This window comes from Cetorhinus maximus, chromosome 13 (assembly GCF_964194155.1).
Source record: "Cetorhinus maximus chromosome 13, sCetMax3.hap1.1, whole genome shotgun sequence".
Lineage (NCBI taxonomy): Eukaryota > Metazoa > Chordata > Chondrichthyes > Lamniformes > Cetorhinidae > Cetorhinus > Cetorhinus maximus.
The window spans coordinates 3,725,719-3,746,185 of record NC_135891.1 but is presented as its reverse complement, the minus strand read 5'-3'; the positions used below and the strand labels follow the sequence as shown (position 1 = coordinate 3,746,185).

Sequence of the window (20,467 nt, the reverse complement as noted above, 5' to 3'; positions counted from 1 at the left end):
GTGGACTGCACTGGATCCTGTTCACACAGACAGTGAAACATTCAATATTCAATTGAAGAGTCCCTCTGTGACAGTGCTGGGCCTAGACACGGCTGGTGCTGTTTGTGTACAAACAAGTAATAGATCAACCCACATTGAGAAGATTTATGAAACCCTTCTCAATGACAAGAGTGTCCATTGGAATTGTTTTTTTTTATTAAGAATCTCACATTATTGAATTGTTTGTGGAGTTAATGAAGATTTTATTTTAAGTGGGAGATCTGGGTGATTTTGTCTCCTCCCTCCTGGGTTGGTGGGAACAGTGCAGGGGGAGGGTTTAAAATTCCCTGACTCCGTGTATCCCTGAAATTGCACTGTGCCCGCCCACCCACTGACATATTACTCTCAGCGGCTTTGAAACAGATTGATCCAAATAGACTTTGAAATAGATTAACTCACCAATGCAGCGTCTAAAATGGAGGCTTAATGATGTTATTGGTGCTGCCACCCTCTTGCGAGATTTATGTGGAGCCAGTCACCACAGCTATACAACGGCGGGAACCCACAGGGGTGAAATGAGCACAAATTCTCAAATTGCAATCATGTGATTTAAACTCACATTCTCTGGAGTATCAGTGCAGGCTAATCCATTCAATGACATAACCACACAGTACTGTTCCCAATTCAATACAGTCCTGCTTTCCTACATTGTAACTTCATTGGCTGTAAAGCATTTTGATGTACTGCAGGAATTCACCATGGCTCCTTAGACAGCACTTTCCAAACCCATGACCGCTACCATCTAGAAGGACAAGGGCAGCAGATAGATGGGAACACCACCACCTGGAAGTTCCCCTCCAAGTCACTCACCATCCTGACTTGGAAATATATCACTGTTCCTTCACTGTCGCTGGGTCAAAATCCCTCCCTAGCAGCACTGTGGGTGTACCTACACCACATGGACTGCAGTGGTTCAAGAAGGCAGCTCACCACCACCTTCTCAAGGGCAATTAGGGATGGGCAATAAATGCTGGCCCAGCCAGCGAAGCCCACATCCTGTGAATGAATATAAAAAAAAATTTGGGTGTCCTAAGGTCATGAAGGTGCTATATAAATACAAGTATTTCTTTTTTAAATACGTTATTTGTTCATTCATGGAACGTGGGCTTCAATGCCCATCCCTAGTTGCCCTTGAGAAGGTGGTGATGAGCTGACTTCCTGAACCGCTGCAGTCCATGTGGTGTAGGTACACCCACAGTGCTGTTAGGGAGGGAGTTCCAGGATTTTGACCCAGTGACAGTGAAGGAACGGCGATATATTTCCAAGTCAGGGGGTGTGTCCCGGAATGAAAACATGGTTAAAGCTGGGAAATAAGGATACTGGTCTGAACAGATTTTGTTCTTCTGGGATGGCTTGGAGGGGAACTTGCAGATGATGGTGTTCCTGAATGATCGGTGCCTTTGTCTCCCTAGATTGTAGATGTTGTGGGTTTGCCAGGTGCTGTTGAAGAACTCGTTCATCCTGGTGGAGAGTGGACAGAACCTAGAAGTTATGTGGTATTGCATCCTTGAACCGTACCAGTTAAAGACCCTCAATCAGTTTCCAATAGGAGTATCACAGCAAACGCCTCTCTGGTCCCCATCCTCCTCTCCAGTAACACTCCCTCTGTGATTTCCCCATTAACAGGTGGTGCTTGTGCAGATGGTGCACTGCTTGGAACAGGAGTGTATTCAGAGTGGGAGTCAGGTTTTCTCCACAGAGAGGGAAGAGGAGAAATCGCAGGCTGCTTAACATCTGAGATCTGTTGAGCCATTCTTTCTCATTTTGTGTTTTTTTGTTTTAGCTGGGGGAGCTGTGATTTGGTATCTTCACTGTTCTCAACAGTTTCCAGAATGTACAAGTGAGAGTGAGTGCACAGAATGAGCAGACTCTGGACATGGGAGTCCATGAATCTCTCCCATCACGCGAAGGTTAGTTTGAACTCTGTACAGACTGTGATAGCCCTTCACGGAGTCTTGATCCATTATAGATGGTAGAGCAGTCACGCGCATCACAGACATCCCTCACGTGGACACAGATGGTTCAAATATTAGCGTGATACATACACAATGTTTTAAATTAAAGTGCAGGTTCGGAGGCTTTGATAAGGATATAATGGCTTTGAAAAATACACTTGACATTTTGAGTGTACATTACAGTGATGTTGATGTGCAGTGTGCAGAGCTGGTCATGAATTGTAAAATTAGCTGCTATGGTGCTGCTTAAACAAACATGACAGACCCATTCTTTTTTTGGCAGTTGTGCTTCATTCCGATCATACCTACTCTTGCAATTGAGGTTCTGGGTTTGAGTCCTTTAATGTCCACTCATCCTGGTTTTCACCCAGCAGTGGGCAGGTTAGTGGTCATGCAGGGAGCTCGATAAGCAAACCCTATTGAGTTTGCTTGTGGGTTCCTGGGGTTCCACTCGTTGTCAGGCATTCAGTGCCTGCTGGAGGGACCCTGTATCAGTAAGGGGCGGCCGGGGCCCTTGATACCGGGGAAGGGCCTGCCACTGATAGGCAGTTAATATGGTGGGCCTTCCCCAGAGGAGGCGATATGGGGCTCTCACTGGTTCACCAGCTGGTGCCTGGATTAACCCCTGCCCAACGTTTCAGACCTGTGACCTTTCATTAGAATCTGATGAAGTTCACCATTTTATGTATCGCATCCCTAGGATACCCCAAGCCGCCACACGGCCAATGAAGTGTAGTCACTTTACAATACAAGAAAATACAGCAGCCGATTTATGCACAGTGAGATCCCGCAAATATCAATGAGGTAAATGACCAAGCATTTCGTCACCTGTCCTATTGTCTCTTTATTTGGTTCGGAGTCAGGTTTTGTTCGATAGCACTTTGTGTGAAGCGCCTTGGGGAGTTGTAGCATATTAAAGAAGCTATATAAATGCAAATTGTTGTTGTTCCCCAACCTGATTTCAAATTAAGTGAGGATCCACATAAGAGTGTGAGACTATGTGTTCTGAGCTTCTGATGAACAAAATGGGAAAGAAGGAGAGAACTTGCATTTATATAGCCCCTTTCAAAGCGTTTTACAGCCAACTTCTGAAGTGTAGTCACTGTTGTAACGTAGGAAGTACGTCATATATGTAGGTGTGTGGCAGATATATTTACGATTACAAATCTGTGGGACTTGGTGCTAGATTAGTCCATGCCTTCTCTCTTTGTATTCCTGACTGCTGTGTTTCAATCTGCTTTGCTATGGGTTGACAAGTAGTGACTCGTCAAAATTAGGGACTTACTTAACCAGGATTAGACCTGATATCCTGTGGTTTAAATTACTGAACAGTGTTTGCTAGCTGCTAAACGGTAGCTGAAATTATTATTTCCTAACAAAAGCATTGATTTTCTCCTAATTAACCTTGAAATGCCTTATAGACACCCAAAGTTAAAAGCCGGGAATGGTTTATCGTAAATTGGACCAAACTGTTTTTGAACCTTGCTTTCCTCCATGACCTTGATTAGCTGTTGTATGATTCATTATATTAACAATAAAACACACCCGGGAGCTTACACACTAAAAAAATATGTTTTTAAAACTTCATTTTCCAGAAATCATGCACAAAACACTGGAAATAGGTATTGCACACTGGGCATTTTATATTGCATATTGGATTATTGATATTGGATATTGTCACCTTGCTAGTGAGAACTGTGTAGGGAGCAATCTCTGGGTGCAACAGGTTCGCACAAGGTTGAACTGAAACTGGGCCTCCATTCTTATTTAAATTGCATAAAATCATTTAGAATGTACAAGAGTACAAAAGCAAGGAAGTTATTATGAACCTTTATTAAACGCTGGTTGTGTCTCAGCTTGAGTTTTGTCCACACTACAGGAAGGATGAGAAGGCATTAGAGAGGGTGCAGAAAAGATTTACAGGAATGACTCCAGCGATGAGGGATTTCAGTTATGTGGGTAGATTGGAGAAGCTGGGGTTGTTCCCCTTGGAGAAGAGTAGCTTGAAAAGAGATTTGATAGATATTCAAAAATCGCGAGGGGTCTGGACAGAGTAGATAGGGAGAACATTTCCCCATTGGTAGAAGGATTGAGAGCCAGGGGGCACAATTTAAAGGTGATTGGCAAAAGAGGCAGAGGAGACACGAGGAAAATCTTGTTTACACAGCGGGTGGTTTGGGTCTGGAATGCACTGCCTGAGAGTGTGGCGGAGACAGATTAAATCATGGCTTTTGAAAAGGAATTAAATAAACGCCAGAGGAGAAAAGATTTGCAGGGCTACAGGGAAATGGCAGGGTAGTTGGACTAGTTAAATTGTTCTTGCAGAGAGACTATGTAAAGCACAGAATCAGGCCATTTGGCTGGATTTCACCAGATGGGCCGAAAGGCCTCCTTCTATGTTGTAAATGACTCTAAGGTAACTGATCCAGGCCAGTATTTATACTCCACATGTATCTCCTCCCACCCTCTCTTCACTTCACCCTATCAGCATATCCTTCTATTACTTTTTCCCTCATGTGTTTATCCAGTTTCCTGTTAAAGATTTCTATACTATTCATCACAGCCGCTCCCTGTGGTAGTAAGTTCCACATTCTCACCACTCTCTGGGTAAAGAGGGTTCTCCTGAATTCCTTATTAGATTTATTTGTGACTATCTTATATTTATAGTCCCTCATTTTGGGCTTCCCCCCAAGTGGAAATATCTCCTTCATACTTACCCTATCAAAGCCTCTTCCTAATTTTACAGACCTCCATCAGGTCACCCCTCAGCCTTCTCCTTTCCCAAGAAATGAAAAACAGCCTGTTCAGTTTTTCATGATAGGTAAAATAGAACCATAGAGAAGTTACAGCACAGGAGGAGGCCATTCGGCCCATCTTGTCCATGCCAGCCCGAGGACACCCAGGTGCCCTTTCTAATCCCACCTTCCTGCACCCGGCCCATAGCCCTGCAGTTTACAGCACTTTAGGTGCAGATCCAGGTATTTTTTAAAAGAGTTTAAAGTTTCTGCCTCTACCACCAACTTGGGCAGCGAATTCCAGACACCCACTACCCTCTGCATAAAAAAGTTCTTCCTCATGTCTCCCCTATACCTTCAGCCACTTATCTTGAATCTATGTCCCCTGGTTCTAGAATTCTCCACCAAGGGAAACAATTTTATCCTGTCCACTCTATCTATTCCCCTCATAATTTTGTACACCTCAATCAAGTCACCTCTCAGCCTTCTTTGTTCTAAGGAAAATAACCCCAACCTATCCAATCTCTCCTCGTAGCTACACTTTTCTAACCCTGGCAACATTCTTGAAAACCTCCTCTGCACTCTCTCCAGAGCTATTACGTCCTTCCTGTAATGTGGTGACCAGAACTGCACACAACACTCCAGTTGTGGCCTCCCCAGTGTTTTATACAATTCCAACATTATATCCTTACTTTTATATTCTATACCTCTGCCAATGAAGGAGAGCATTCCATATGCCTTCTTTACAACCTTGTCTACTTGAACTGCTGCCTTCAGGGACCTGTGTACTTGTATGCCAAGATCTCTCACTTCATCTACCCCTCTTAGTATATTCCCATTTATTTTGTAACCCCTGTAACTGTTTGACCTCCCTAAATGTATGACCTCACATTTTTTTGTATTAAAATCCATCTGCCACTTTACAGCCCACTCCACCAACCCACCTATGTCTCAGTTCTGGTACCATCCTTGTAAACCTGTTTTACACTGTCTCCAGTGTCTCGATATCCTTTTGTAATATGGAGAGTGGAAATGTGCACACACTCCAATGACGGTCTAAGCATGGTTCAATACGTTTAATATAACTGCTTCACCTCTTGCCCTCAGGAAGCTTGATCACTGTCAGACATTGTGTTGACCAGATAAGACCCACGAAGGGGTTTGGAGTGGGCTACAGGAATGGAGGATATGATTGTGATACCTGTGGAGTTAGGGCGCATTCCTGCTCCTCCCTTTTTCACAGTTTCAAAAAACTTTCCTCATTACAATTCACCTTCAATCCATAACTGTGGGGGCTGCTGAGTAAAGTGGCGCTGCTCTGGGAGAGAGACAGCCGAGATTCTGTGTCTGAATCTCTAGAGTAGGGTTTGAACTCCCAGACTCAGGTGAGAGTGCTATATACACTGTGCCACGGCTGACACCCAGCGCGCAGCATAGAGAGTTAGAGGTGCCTTGAATCAGGAACATTGTGAAGGATTAATTATTGATACATTGGTTTAGGAGAATGGAGACTGTCCGATTGCCCAGGGTGGGAAAGGAAGTCAAGAGAGAGTGTGCCCAATATTGCTCCTTTCTGCCAGCAAGCAATGTGGAACATTTTCAGTGAGGAAGATGGCACTCAGTGCTGATGTCACTTTACTCCAAGTGGCACCAGTGATGACATTGCACATTGTAATGCCCTGACACACAGGAATCGCTTTATGTCACCTTCAATGTCCCCCAAGAGGTCTGAAGATGTGAAATTGTGCATCCTTCACCAGGAACTGGCTGTTCTCTGGGCATAGTCTGCATTTCAAATTCATGATCCTGTCCAAATGCATTGCTGAGCCGTGCAGTAAATTGAAAGTGAGATGGAGCAGCCATTCTGAGTTGCCCCTATTGTGGTGCACATGACACAGGACATTTAAACTGACGCACAGAATTCCTCTACTCATTCACTGCTTGCCCCACAATAATGTTTGTGCCCACGGAATATACGCAGGAGCATATCCAAGAAACATCTATAGGGGCAGGATCTTCCGGTTGGTAAGCGGGGGGGCAGGGCCTACTTGCCGACCTGTAAAATGTTGCGGGATGACAATGGGTGGAAATCCCGACGTTACCCTGCGTCATTTCCATTTTCAGGTCAGCGGGGGCACAGCCGGGTCAGCTGTGCGCCCACCGACCTGTCAACGGCCTATTGAGGCCATTGAGAAACTAATTAAAATCATTAATGGACCTGCCCGTCCAACCTTAGGGTTGGCGGGCAGGCCGGGAGCCTTGGCGGGCTTTAGAAAAAACATGAAACCTCATCCACGGGCGGGATGAAGTTTGATGAAGGCTTTTACATTTTTAATTAAGGTTTCAGTTAAAGTTACGGACATTTCCCAACTCATGTCACATGACAGTGTCACATGAGGGGACATATCGGGGAAATGTTTCTATTATTTTATTGCAAATTTTAATTCGGAGCTGATCTCCCTGAGGCAGCACTTAGCCTCAGGGAGATCTGTGCACTATTTCACACGCATGCACTCCTGGCTGAGGGAATCCTCCCCCTCTGCCCACACAGGGAGCGCACAGAGCTTCCTGGCGGACGTCACGCTGGGCGGGCCTTGAGATAAGATCGGGGGCGCTGATCGGACGGCGCGCTTGCCCACGCCCACTCCCGCACATCCCCCTCCCCGACGGGGGGATAATTTTTCCCTATATCTCCCTTTGGATCACCAGTCATGAATGTAACTAATTTTTGTAAAGGTACAAAGCCCATCGAGGGACATTGGAATCCCTAGACAATATAACACCAATGTCCAAATAGTTCTCCCTCCACCATCTCGCTAATCAAATGGTACAACGATAATGGAGTTGTCGACTAATCACGGCGATTAACCTCTATCCATGAGATTACAACAGATCCAGACAGAACGTAAGGGACAGTCCCATTGGAGGAGAGCTTTCAGGATAATAAGTTCAAAGTCACTATTCCTTCCCAAGCTGTGTTACACTCACCGCACATCATGGCTAGGATTTTACAGCTCCTCCCACCTGGTGGGATATTACGCCCCCACCAAACTAAATGGAGATTTCGAGGGCTCGCTGCAGCCACTGGGGGTGGGGAGACATGCTGTGGCGTGGCTGTAAAATCTTGGCCGATGTTTTAAATTAAAGATGCGCAATTATATAAAGCTTTACATTACCTCAGGATGTCCCAAAGCACTTTGCAGTCAATGAAGTACTTTTTAAAGTATAGTTACTGTTGTAAAGTAGGAAGCACGACAGCCAATATGTGAACAGAAAGTTCCCATAAACAACAATTTAATAATGATGAGATTATCTATGTTTGAGGGGTAAATATTGACTTGGATGCCGAGGAGAACTCCAATGTTTTTCTTCGAATAGTACCATGTGTTATGACTGATGCAGTTGGTAAAGCTGAGTTATTTAAAAATCCCAGAGGGAAACTTTAAACAACTGTCATAACCTATATTTTTAAGTGTTATGTTTGAGATGCGACTCTAAATTCAGGAATCAGACCACCAGTTCTCGAGAGGTTTTATATTAAGCTAAATGAAACACTTTATTAATTTGCGCAAGTTAAATATATACACATGGCTACAAATTACTAAGATCATAACTTTTAACAAATTCCCAAGCAAATCTCCATTAAGGCAACAGCAACTCATAGACTTAACCCGACGCCAGAAAAGCATTTTCACCTTATGAATTCAAAATGAGGTTCTTTTCACTTTGGTTCCTGTGGAGCCAGTTGGAGGCTTACAGCTGCTTTTTGATCTCATATTGCCTCTGCCCTACACACACAAAATAGTTGTCTTGTTATACCTACCACTGCCCCTTGAATGTAAATTCTCATTGTATCACCAGTCGCTTCTAACAACGAAACCCCTTTCATAGTACCAATTTTATTAGTAATATAAACATATGTCTTGGTAGCTGCTAGATAGGTGTCAGTTTTCAACCCACTTCTTGAATGCTCTATTCAAAAAATGCAAATGCACGCTATCTTCCTTACATATCAAAACTAGTACACACCAAAGCACCCAGACTAGCTGGCTTTAATCCAATTAAGACACACCCACAGACTAAACCTCTATTTTAAAAGAAAAATATTTTCCAATAATACTATATACATTAATAGCTTCATGACACATGGGACCCTCCGTGTCCACCTGAGAGGACAGACGGTGTCTCGGTTTAACATCTCGTCTGAAAGACAACACCTCCAAATGTGCAGCAGTCCCTCAATACTGGCACTAAAGCATCAACTTAACACATGCTATGCCTGAAAATGGAATTTTATGAAAGTAATCTATCTAATTTGTATTTAAATGAATCAACGCCGATTATTTTCTCTAGGGAGACAGTGGGAATCTGGGCAATAGGGTAAAGTTGTGTGACTTGGAGGGGAACTTGCAAGCAGTGATGTTCCCATGTGTCTGCTGCCCTAGCCCTTATAGGTGGTAGAACAAAAGAACATAAGAAATAGGAGCAGGAGTAGGCCATTTGGCCCCTTAAACCTGCCCAGCCATTCAATAAGATCATGGCTGATCTGCCCCAGGCCTCAACTCTTCTTTCATGTCAGCTCCTCATAACCCTCAACTCCCCGATATTTCAAAAATCTATGTGCCTCCCCTTTAAATATTTTCAGTGATCTAGCCTCCACAACTCTCTGAGGTAGAGGATTCCAGACATTCACTACCCTCTGAAAGACGAAGTTCCTTCGCATCTCAGTTTTAAATGAGTGTCCCCTTATTCTGTAACTATGCCCTCTAGTTCATGATTCCCCGACAAGTGGAAACATCTTCTCAACATCTAGCCTGTCAAGCCCCCTCAGAATCTTGTACGTTTCAATAAGATCACCCCTCATTCTTCTAAACTCTAATGAATAAAGGCCTAACCTGTTTAGCTGTTCTTGATATGTCAACCCCTTCATCCCAGAAATCAGCCTAGTGAATCTACCTCCAATGCCAGTATATCCTTTCTTAAATACGGGGACCAAAACTGTCCACAGTACTCCAGGTACGGCCTCACCAACACCCTGTACAGTTGTAACAAGACTTCCCTATTTTTAAACTCCAACCCCCTAGCAATACAGGACAAAATTCCATTTACCTTCTTAATTACTTGCTGCACCTGCAGGCTAACTTTTTGTGTTTCATGCACAAGAACACCCAGATCCCTCTGAGCTGCACTTTTTTGGAGTCTCTCTCCATTTAAATAATAGTCTGCCTTTTGATTCTTCCTACCAAAGTGCACCTCACACTTTCCTACATTAAACTCCATTCTGTCAAGTTTTTGCCCACTCACTCAACCTATCTATGTCCCTTTGCAGATTCCTTATGTCCTCATCATAACATGCCCTCCCACCTATTTTTGTATCATCAGCAAATTTGGATACATTACACTCTGCCCCCTCTTCCAAGTCATTAATATAGACAGTAAATAATTGAGGCCCTAGGGCTGATCCTTGTGGCACTCCACTAGTTATGTCTTTCCAACCTGAAAAAGGCCTATTAATCCTGACTCTCTGCCTTCTGTGTGTTAACCAATCCTCAATCCATGCTAATACATTACCCCCAATACCATGAGCTCTTATCTTGTGCAATAACCTTTTATGTGGCACCTTATCGAATGCCTTCTGGAAATCCAAATGCACTACATCTACTGGCTCCCTTTTATCAACTCTACTTGTTATATTCTCAAAGAACTCTAGCAAATTTGTCAAACATGACTTCCCTTTCACAAAACCACATTGAATCTGAATGTGTTAAACTTTTCTAAATGTCCTGCTATTTCTTCCTTAATAATAGACTAGCATTTTCCCAACGACAGATGTTAGGCTGACTGGCCTATAGTTTCCTGCTTTTTGTCTCCTTCCCTTCTTGAACAGGGGCATCACATTAATGGTTTTCCAATCCACTGGGACCCTCCCGGAATCTAGTGAGTTCTGGAATATTTCGATCAATGCCTCCGCTATCTCTGCAGCCACTTCCTTTAAAACCCTTGGATGCAGGCCATCAGGTTCTGGCGACTTGTCTGCCTTTAGTCCCATTAGTTTATCAAATACTTTGCCCCTCGTGATAGAGACTGTTACAAGATCTTTCCTCCCATTAGCTCTTTGCTTATCTGATATCTTTGGAATGTTTATAGTGTCCTCCACCGTGAAGACCGATGCAAAATATTGATTTAAATTATCTACCATTTCCCTGTTCCCCATTATCAATTCTCCAGTTGCATCGTCCAAGGGTCCCATGCTCACTTTAATTACTCTCTTTCTTTTTATATACCCATAGAAGCCCTTTCTGTTTGTTTTTACATTTCTTGCCAATTTATTTTCATAATCAATTTTCTCCCACTTTATTAGCTTTTTAGTCATCCGCTGCTGGTTCCTAAAAAAATTCCCAATCTTCTGGTCTACCACTAGTTTTTGATGCTTTGTATGCCTTAGTTTTTGATTGGATACTCTCCTTGACCACCTTTGTTAACCATGGGTGGCTCATCCTTCTCGAGTCCTTCTTTTAGACCGGGATAAATTTTTGCTGAGTGTTATGAAATATCTGCTTAAATGTCTGCCATTGCTCATCCACTGACCTTCCCCTTCGTCTACTTTCCTAGCCCGCTTTAGACAATTCTTTCTTCATACCTCTGTAATTGCCCTTATTTAAGATGAGGATACTGGTTTGAGATCAGAGTTGCTCACCCTCAAACTGAATTTGAAATTCTGCCATGTTGTGATCGCTACCCTCTAGAGGACCCTTAACTACGAGATCTCTTATTAATCCTACCTCATTACACATTTCTCCATCTAAAATAGTCTGTTCCCGGGTAGGTTCTGCAACGTATTGCTCTAAGAAACAATCCCTGATGCACTCTACAAATTCGTCTTCCATGTTACCCCTGCCAATCTGATTTGTCCAGTAAATATGCAGATTAAAATCACCCATGACAATTGTAGCACCCTTCTTACACACCTCCATTATTTCCCGATTTATACTTTGTCCTACAGCGAGGCAACTCTTCAGGGGCCTATAGATGACTCCCACAGGGAGGTCTCACAGATTTGGAAGCTGTAGATGTTACACACTACAGCTAGATGTAGTATTTGTAGATTGTCAGATTTGTCAGCCAGCATCATCCAATCTCCACTAATGCATTACCATGATTTTAAAATTACCATGGCATACAAAACTGATAAAACACTTTTATTGCTTTATTGATATGCCAAAAAATTGTTTAGTTAGTTACGTATTAAAGTGTCTTGTAAACAATTTAAGGAGAGGTCACTGGCCCTTTAAAAAACAGTCTAACACCCTCAGTTAGCGAGATAAACACAGACTGTAATTTGACAAAATAAGTGGGCCACGCTTTGGGAAATGAGAAATCAAATGTGTGATAACATCCACTAATTCTGTGCTTTTTATGAATAATTTATTTAATTTTCATTGAATTTTGTTCCTTCCGGGCTGTTGTTCCAAAGAGGGATAAATACTGGGAAATGAAAGAGATGTTGATGGTAATTTTTTTTTCAATGGACTCCTGGAGGGTTTCTGTTCCTTTGCCTCTGGGGCACAGTTTATGCTAATTAGGTCTCAGAGGACAGAAGAAGATTGGCAGCAATTGAATTCCAGGCAGCTTTTAAAGGTCTGCTGCATTTTCTGTAGCCTCATGATGTCTTGGTATAAATCATATTGAAATGTAGGGCTGTTTTGTTTGCTTGGTATCACCCCTTATAAAAATGAATCATTCCTTGTTACACTATTGTAGAATTATGCAGCACCACAGGAGGACATTCAGCCCATTGTGCCTGTGCCGGCTCATGGACAGAGCTGTCCGATTAGCCTTACATCCCTGCTCTGATCCCACGGCTCTGCAAATTCCCTTTTTTCAAGTATTTAGACAACACCCATTTAAAAGTTATTATTGAATCTCGTATCCGCTACCCTTTGAAACAGTGCATTCCAGGTCACAACAATTTATTTTGCACAAAAAAAATTCTCCTCATCTCCCCTCTGGCTTATTGCCAACGACCTTAAATTTGTGTCCTCTGGTCACTGACCTTCTCGACCTGACTGTTGTCAGGGAAAGAATCCGTAATGCTACAATCCCCGTAGATTAAAAATGATCATTTTTAAAAAGAAAGGAATACCCTAAACGGAAAGAAATCCACTGGACAAGATCTCAGTTTATAAAACATTCACTGCAACAAACCAACTAAAATCAAGATAATTCAAACATTAATTAACAAATGAAAGATATTCCAAATAAAAAGCTAAATTTCACTTTAAATAGTCCACACAACAAAGGTATACCCCATGTAATTACAAACAGACATTACCTCCGACAAAAATGTGGAACCTTGTGCAATCTCACATCCAACTTGACCTCCATTATGTCGGGTTTCTCACTTCCCATCCAATCATTTTGGTTCCTGAGTCGCATTCACCAGCAGCTGTATTCCACCAGAAGTCTCCGGACAAGGTTACCAGAAAAAAAGGTGCATGTGTGCAAATCCTCTCTCCCTCAGTCACAATAGTCCTGATGGCACAGGTTCCTCAGAGAGGCCAGAAATTTTCCCGTCGGCGATTTGGGGGCGAGGCCCGCTCACCGAGGGGAAAATGATGCGGGATGACAACGGGAGGAACTCCCGACGTCACCCCGCCCCGTTTAAGTATTCAGGAAGGCGGGCGGACAGCGAAATCAGCCGTCCGCCCGCCGACCTGTCAATGGCCAATTGAGGCCGTTAACAGGGTAATTAATCCAATTAAAGACCCTGCCCGGCCAACCTTAAGGCTGGCGGGCAGGCCAGGAGCCCCAGCGGGCTTCTGAAAATACATGAAACCTCATCCACCGGCGGGATGAGGTTTCATGTCTCTTTTAAAAAACTTTAATAAACTTTGTGTGATATTTATTAACATGTCCCATCTCGTGTGACATTGTCACATGAGGGGGGACATGTTAATAATTTTTTAATTTTTCTATTTTTTAAGTTTATAACACTTTCATCGCTCTCCCTGAGACAGCACTTAGTCTCAGGGAGCAGTGCACTCTTTGACAGTTGGGGAATCCCTCCCCTCGTGCACAGGAAGCACGTAGCGCTTCCTGTTGGGTGGCCCGCCCACTCAAAATGGTGGCGGGGCCCCTTTCGGCGGTGGCGATCGGCTGCCCGCCCACCGTTGAGCCGGTGGGGCCCGTCCGCCCATCAAGGGCAAAATTCTGCCCGGAGACTCCATTCCATGATCCCTTTAAATGGTCTGGTGGTCTCTGGTAACACTGAGGCAGTAGCAATATGTTTTGTCAAATCCACAGTTCCTTCTCCTTCCTGTCTTCCACTCTCTGCTCTTTCTAAATGTATAACCCACACAGTATCACAGACTCTGCTCTGTTCATACAGGCCTGCTTCAATACCAGGATCTGTTCGAAGGTTGTGAATCACAAAAGCGTTCCATTTGGAGAGAACCTCTCTTGTTTCCTTTTCACGTGAATCCTCAATGTGTTCTGAACTATCAAACAGAAAATGCTGGCTGACCCAAACCCACTGGAGTTAGCTTTCTATTTACCTTTGCTTCTTAGCTGTTCATTGCCATGGCAACTCCAGGTCACATGGGTGTTTCTTGGAACCTAATGATGTCATAACCAGGAAACTAATTAACCCTCTTTCAGGATACTTCCCAGCCCACTTTGGCCTTAAAGGGGCATTGCATAAAAAGAAAATATATGCTTTCCAAGCACATGGATTATCACAATAACCATTTTAAATAAAAACTGTGGCCCTTTAGTCTGTACATCTCCATTCTGTATTGAAAATAAAAGCTTTCTGGGGCATGGGATTTAACACTTCTAGTGCCAGCCGTTTAGCTTGGTCATGCTTACAAGTTCCAAGGCCATTCTTGACCTGTCAGAGTGTTCAATATCCTTAAAAATGTTATTTCTTGTGTCTGATAGCTTCATTATTGGAATATTTATTCACTCTTAGTAAGTTTACAATGCCAGTCATTACAGGTGGCCTGTAATTTTCCTGAGGCATATTAAGAGTATTAACTCCTTCCTGCCTTGACTCATCCACTGCTGAAACCTTCACCCTTGTGGTTATTCCCTCTCTTTAACTATTCTAACCTCTCTCTCAGCTGGGGTCCTATATTCCACCCTCCACAAACTTTAGCTCACCCAAAGTCTGTCTCCATCTGCTAACTTGTACTAAATTCCATTAACCATCTCCCCTCTGGTCACTAACCTACAGCAGCTCCCGGTCTGGCATCACCTGGATTCTCATCCTTTTTTCCAAATCCCTCCCTTTCTCACCCTTTCACTGAATATATTCAAGAAAGAAATTGATAATTTTTTGGCTATTAGGGGCATCGAGGGGTATGGGGAGAAAGTGGGAATATGGCGTTGAGATAGAGGAGCAGCCATGATCATAATGAATGGCAGAGCAGGCTCGAAGGGCCAAATGGCCTACACCTGCTCTTAGTTTCTACGTTTCTATGTTTCCCTACCTCTGAAATCTCCTCCAGGCTGAGAACTCTCTGAGATCTCTGCGCTCCTCCAATTCTGGCCTCATCCACAGCCCCAATTTCCATCACTCCACCATTGGAGGCTGTGCTATCAGCTGCCTGGGCCCTAAGCTCAGGAATTCCCTCCCTAAACCTCTCTGCCTCTTTACCTCGCTCTCCCCCTTTAACATGCTCCCCAAAATCTATCTTTTTGAGCAAACTTTTGGGCACCTGTCTTAATGTCTCTTTGGTTGGCTCCGTGTTCAATTTTGCCTGATAATGCTCCTGTGGAGCACTTTGGGATGTTTTCTGATGTTGAAACTGTTTTAAACATGTAAGTTATTGTTGTTGCACACTCACAGGGAGGACACTACATTGTGGGTTGGCGGTTGACTCTTTCAGACTCTCATTCTAAAGGGAGAAGGACAGTTGTCTAGCTCTCTGTGCTTGAGCTTAGGCCAAATGTTTCCTGTTGACCTCCCCCAGTGAAGGTACTACCCCTTCTGTGCTTGGTAAGTGCTACTGTGCTTTTGCACTGCATTGTCAGATGATGAAGAACATGTTTTGTTTTTGGATGCAAGCTCCAGGTTTTTAAATATACGCACTGCTGCCATTGGTCAGAGGACTGAATCACCTACAAGATGCACTGCAGCAACTCACCAAGGCTTCTTAGACAGCACCTTCCAAACCCAAGAACTCTGCTATCCAGAAGGACAAGGGCAGCAGATAGATGGGAACACCACCAACTGGAGGTTCCCCTCCAAGTCACTCACCATCCTGACTTGGAAATATATCACCGTTCCTTCACTGTCGCTGTGTCAAAATCCTGGAACTCCCTCCCTAACAGCACTGTGGGTGTACCTACACCACATGGACTGCAGCGGTTCAAGAAGGCAGCTCACCACCACCTTCTCAAGGAGCAATTAGGGATGGGCAATGCTGGCCCTGAGACAGAGCTTTAAAAAAGTCTTACAGTTGCCAACACGGCTTGGACCTCATCCTGGAGGCTCTGTCACATGACATTCAGTCACATGACATTTACCACCGTATGACTATGTGCATCTGCCCAAATATATTTCTTGGTTAATGCTCTGGAGTTTATTGGACCGATAGCATAGGTGATAAAATTGTATTCCTATTTGATTACAAAGTCTGAAACACTTATTTCTCCTGAACACAGGTACCTAGATCCATAGATGTTCAATGCACACAATCTTGCTGCACTAGCCATTGTTAACAAATTATTAGGAGAAATAAAACTGATGGGACAGATTGTAAATGTATTAAGATTAGCTTTTTCCAACATGCGACATTATGAGTCAGCCGATCTGAGTCGCACTTACCATGTGGTTAATGGCTTGTGAAGACTTCATATTTTTATTTGTTTATTGCCAAATGTGAACGTCACTGGAATTTATTGTCCATCCTTAGTTGCCCTGACAACAGAGGGCAGCTAAGAATCATTCACATTGTCGTGGAACTGGAGTATAGGCACAGACTGGGCAAAGACAGCGGATTTACTTCCATAAAGAACATTCATGAGGCAGATGGGTTTCGATGACAATCTGACATTAACTGATGCCAGTTTGTTTTTACTTAAATTAAATCCAAGTTCCCTAATCGTTATAGTGGGATTATGAAATCATATTCCCTAGATTATTAGTGCAGACGTCAAGGATTATAAATCGAGTAATGCAACCAGAACGCCACCACATTTTGTCAGTTTCATGTACATAATTGCATTTTTGTCTTCGTTCTAGGCGTTCTCGAGACAATGAAAGTGATGGAACAGAAAAAGGAAAAGCTCATCTAACATCTCATCCAAAATAAGGCATATCTACAGTGCAGCACTCCCTCAGTACTGACCCTCCGACAGTGCTGCACTCCCTCAGTACTGACCCTCTGACAGTGCAGCACTCCCTCAGTACTGACCCTCCGACAGTGCAGCACTCCCTCAGTACTGACCCTCTGACAGTGCAGCACTCCCTCAGTACTGACCCTCCGACAGTGCGGCACTCCCTCAGTATTGACCCTCAGATATTGCAGCCCTCCCTCAGCACTGACCCTCCGACAGTGCAGCACTCCCTCAGTATTGACCCTCAGATATTGCAGCCCTCCCTCAGTACTGACCCTCCGACAGTGCAGCACTCCCTCGGTATTGACCCTCAGATATTGCAGCCCTCCCTCAGTACTGACCCTTCGACAGTGCTGCACTCCCTTAGCACCGACCCTCCGACAGTGCGGCACTCCCTCAGTAATGACCTTCCAACAGTGCAGCACTCCCTCAGTACTGACACTCCGATGGTTCTGCACTCCCTCAGTACTGACCCACCGACGGTGCTGCACTCCCTCAGTTCTGACCCTCCAACAGTGCAGCACTCCCTCAGTACTGACTCTAAGATACCACAGCCCTCCCTCAGTACTGACCCTCAGACAGTGCAGCGCTCCTTCAGTACTGACCCTCTGACAGTGCAGCACTCCCTCAATACTGACCTTCTGACAGTGCAGCACTCCTTCAGTACCGACCCTCTGACAGTGCAGCACTCCCTCAATACTGACCTTCTGACAGTGCAGCACTCCCTCAATACTGACCCTCTGACAGTGCAACACTCCCTCAGTACTGACCCGCTGACAGTGCAGTACTCCTTTAGTACTGGCCCTCAGACAATGAAGCACTCCCTCAGTACTGACCCTCCGACAGTGCATCGCTCCCAGTACTGCCCCTAAAACTGTGAAGCACACTCTCAGTAGTGCTCACTGACAGTACAATGCTCCCTCAGCACTGCTGCTTTGACAATGATGTGATACTTTAGTACCACCCCTTCGACAGTGCAGCACTCCTTCAGTGCTGGCCCTGTGTCAATGCAGCACTCCCTCAGTACAACAGACCGGACAGTGCAGGACCCCCTCAGCACTTCTTTTTAAATTCATTCACGGGATGTGGGCTTCGCTGGCTGGGCCAGCATTTGTTGCCCATCCCTAGTTGCCCTTGAGAAGGTAGTGGTGAGCTGCCTTCTTGAACCGCTGCAGTCCATGTGGTGAGGGTACATGGGAGGAAGTTCCTGGACTTTGACCCAGTGACATTGAAGGAACGGTGATCTGAGGAGTGCAGCGGACATCCCTTCCTGATGTTCCCGAGCTGCCTTTGCAGCTCCAGCAACTGTGACACGACTGAGTCCAGAGGCTCCTCATCTGACTCGGACTCAGCAACATTCTGGCCTCCAGCAGCCCTCCGAGTGCCGGGGACCTGGGAAGTTCCTGCCTCCACCTGCTGTGGGTCAGACAGTGCGATGTGTTCACAAGATTGTGATCCCAAGGCTACTCTAAAGCTAGGTCCCACTGAAGTGTGTGTCTCTGCGCTGGTGGAGGGTGTGGGTGAGCGCTGTGATGGGATTTCAGGTAGGGTGCCTTCAGATTCCTCTTCAGAGGTTTCTTTGGGGCTTGATTGGAGGCCCTGGGTCATGGACTCCATCGGCTCTTTCCCAGATGTGCCTGTGAAAGCAAGGAGAGATAATTAGTGCATGACAGTGGCCTGTGAAACAGGACACATCACTCACAGCCTGGTTGTCTGATGGATGTTGCACTGCTGGATCCTCACTTGGTAGAGCAGCGCTGACCTCACCGTCAGCACAGGACCGGTCCCGGTCATCGCCAGCCAGCTGGATGGCTCTGTTTTCAAAGTCTTTGAGGACCTTGATTTCAAGCATTCCTCCATCGGTCTATGACCTCTCCCTCTTGCTGTGTGCCAGCTTGTCCTGCATGGATAGAGATGGAGAGAGTGTAAGCAGGACGCCTGCCAGGCCAGGTGATAAGTAAGCTTGGCCTGTGTGGGTGGTGCGTGGCCCCATGGATGGGATGAGGAAAATGAGGTGTGTATGTTCGAGTGGATGGTGATGTCCCTTGCACTGGCAGTGAGTGAGGGCCCTGCGGATGTGCGATGGGTTTGTGAGTTGAGAGTGATGAGAAGAGTGACTTACCCTGGTGGAACAGAGGAGATCACTCATCCTCTTGCGACACCGAGCGGCTGCCCTCTTGTGCAGGGCTTTGTCGCTGACAGATAGTATCGAATTGAAAGAAAAAACATACAAAGTGGCAAAGATTAGCGGTAAGCCAGAGGATTGGGAGAGTTTTAAAATCCAACAAAAGATGACCAAAACAATATTAAAGAGGGAGAAAGTAAACTTTGAGGGTTAACTAGCAAGTAACATAACAATGGACAGTAAGAGCTTCTTTAAATATATAAAAAGGAAGAGAGAGGCCAAAGTGAACATCGGCCCCTTAGAGAATGAGGCTGGGGAAATAATAATGGGGAACCAGAAAATGGCAGAGGAGTTGAATAAATACTTTGCATCAGTCTTCACGGTAGAAGACATGTAGAGCATTCCAAAAATACTCAATAATCATGGGGCAAAGTGGTGGCAGGGAGGAAATAAATACAATAATTATCACTAGAGAAAAAGTACTAGGGAAACAAATGGGGCTAAAGGCCGATAACAAAAACAAAAATAGCTGAAAAAACTCAGCAGGCCTGACAGCATCTGCGGAGAGGAACACAGTTAACGTTTCGAGCCCGTATGACTCTTCATCAGAACTAAGGAAATAAACCCTGGACCTGATGTGTTGCATCCTAGGATATTAAAGGAAGTACCTACAGAGATAATGGATGCACTGGTAGCAATCTTCCAAGAATCCTTAGATTCTGGAAAAGTCCCAGAGGACTGGAAAACTTCCAATGTAACACCCTTATTCAGAAAGGGAGGGAGACAAAAAACAGGTAACTATAGGCCAGTTAGCTTAACATCTGTCATTGGGAAAATGTTAGAGTCTATTATAAAGGATGTAATAGCAGAGCATTTAGAAATACATAATATAATCAAGCGGAGTTAGCATGGCTTCATGAAGGGGAAATCATGCCTGACAAATTTATTAGAATTCTTTGAGGACGTAACAAACAGGATAGATAAAGGGGAACCACTAGATGTAGTATATTTGGATTTCCAAAAGGCATTCGATAAGGTACCACACATAAGGATACTTAATAAGGTAAGAACCCATGGTGTAGTATATTAGCATGGATAGAGGATTAGCTAACTAATAGAAGACAGAGAGTTGAGATAAGGGGGCTATTTTCTGGATGGCAACCTGTAACTAGTGGAGTGCCACAGGGATCAGTGCTGGGGGCACACTCATTTACAATTCATATTAATGACTTGGATGAGGGAAGTGAATTGTACTATCGCCAAGTTTGCAA

At 44.4% G+C, this 20,467-nt stretch overlaps 1 protein-coding gene across 1 annotated transcript in view; it reads right to left on the bottom strand.

Moving 5' to 3' along the window:
- LOC144688366 (14-3-3 protein beta/alpha-1-like) overlaps nucleotides 1-15,391 on the bottom strand; it is a 184,876-nt gene extending 169,485 nt beyond the window's left edge. The window contains exon 1 of the mRNA XM_078554833.1: nucleotides 15,387-15,391. The gene's annotated coding sequence lies outside the window, so the exon portion shown is untranslated. The remainder of the gene's footprint in view (nucleotides 1-15,386) is intronic.
- Nucleotides 15,392-20,467: the final 5,076 nt, after the last annotated feature.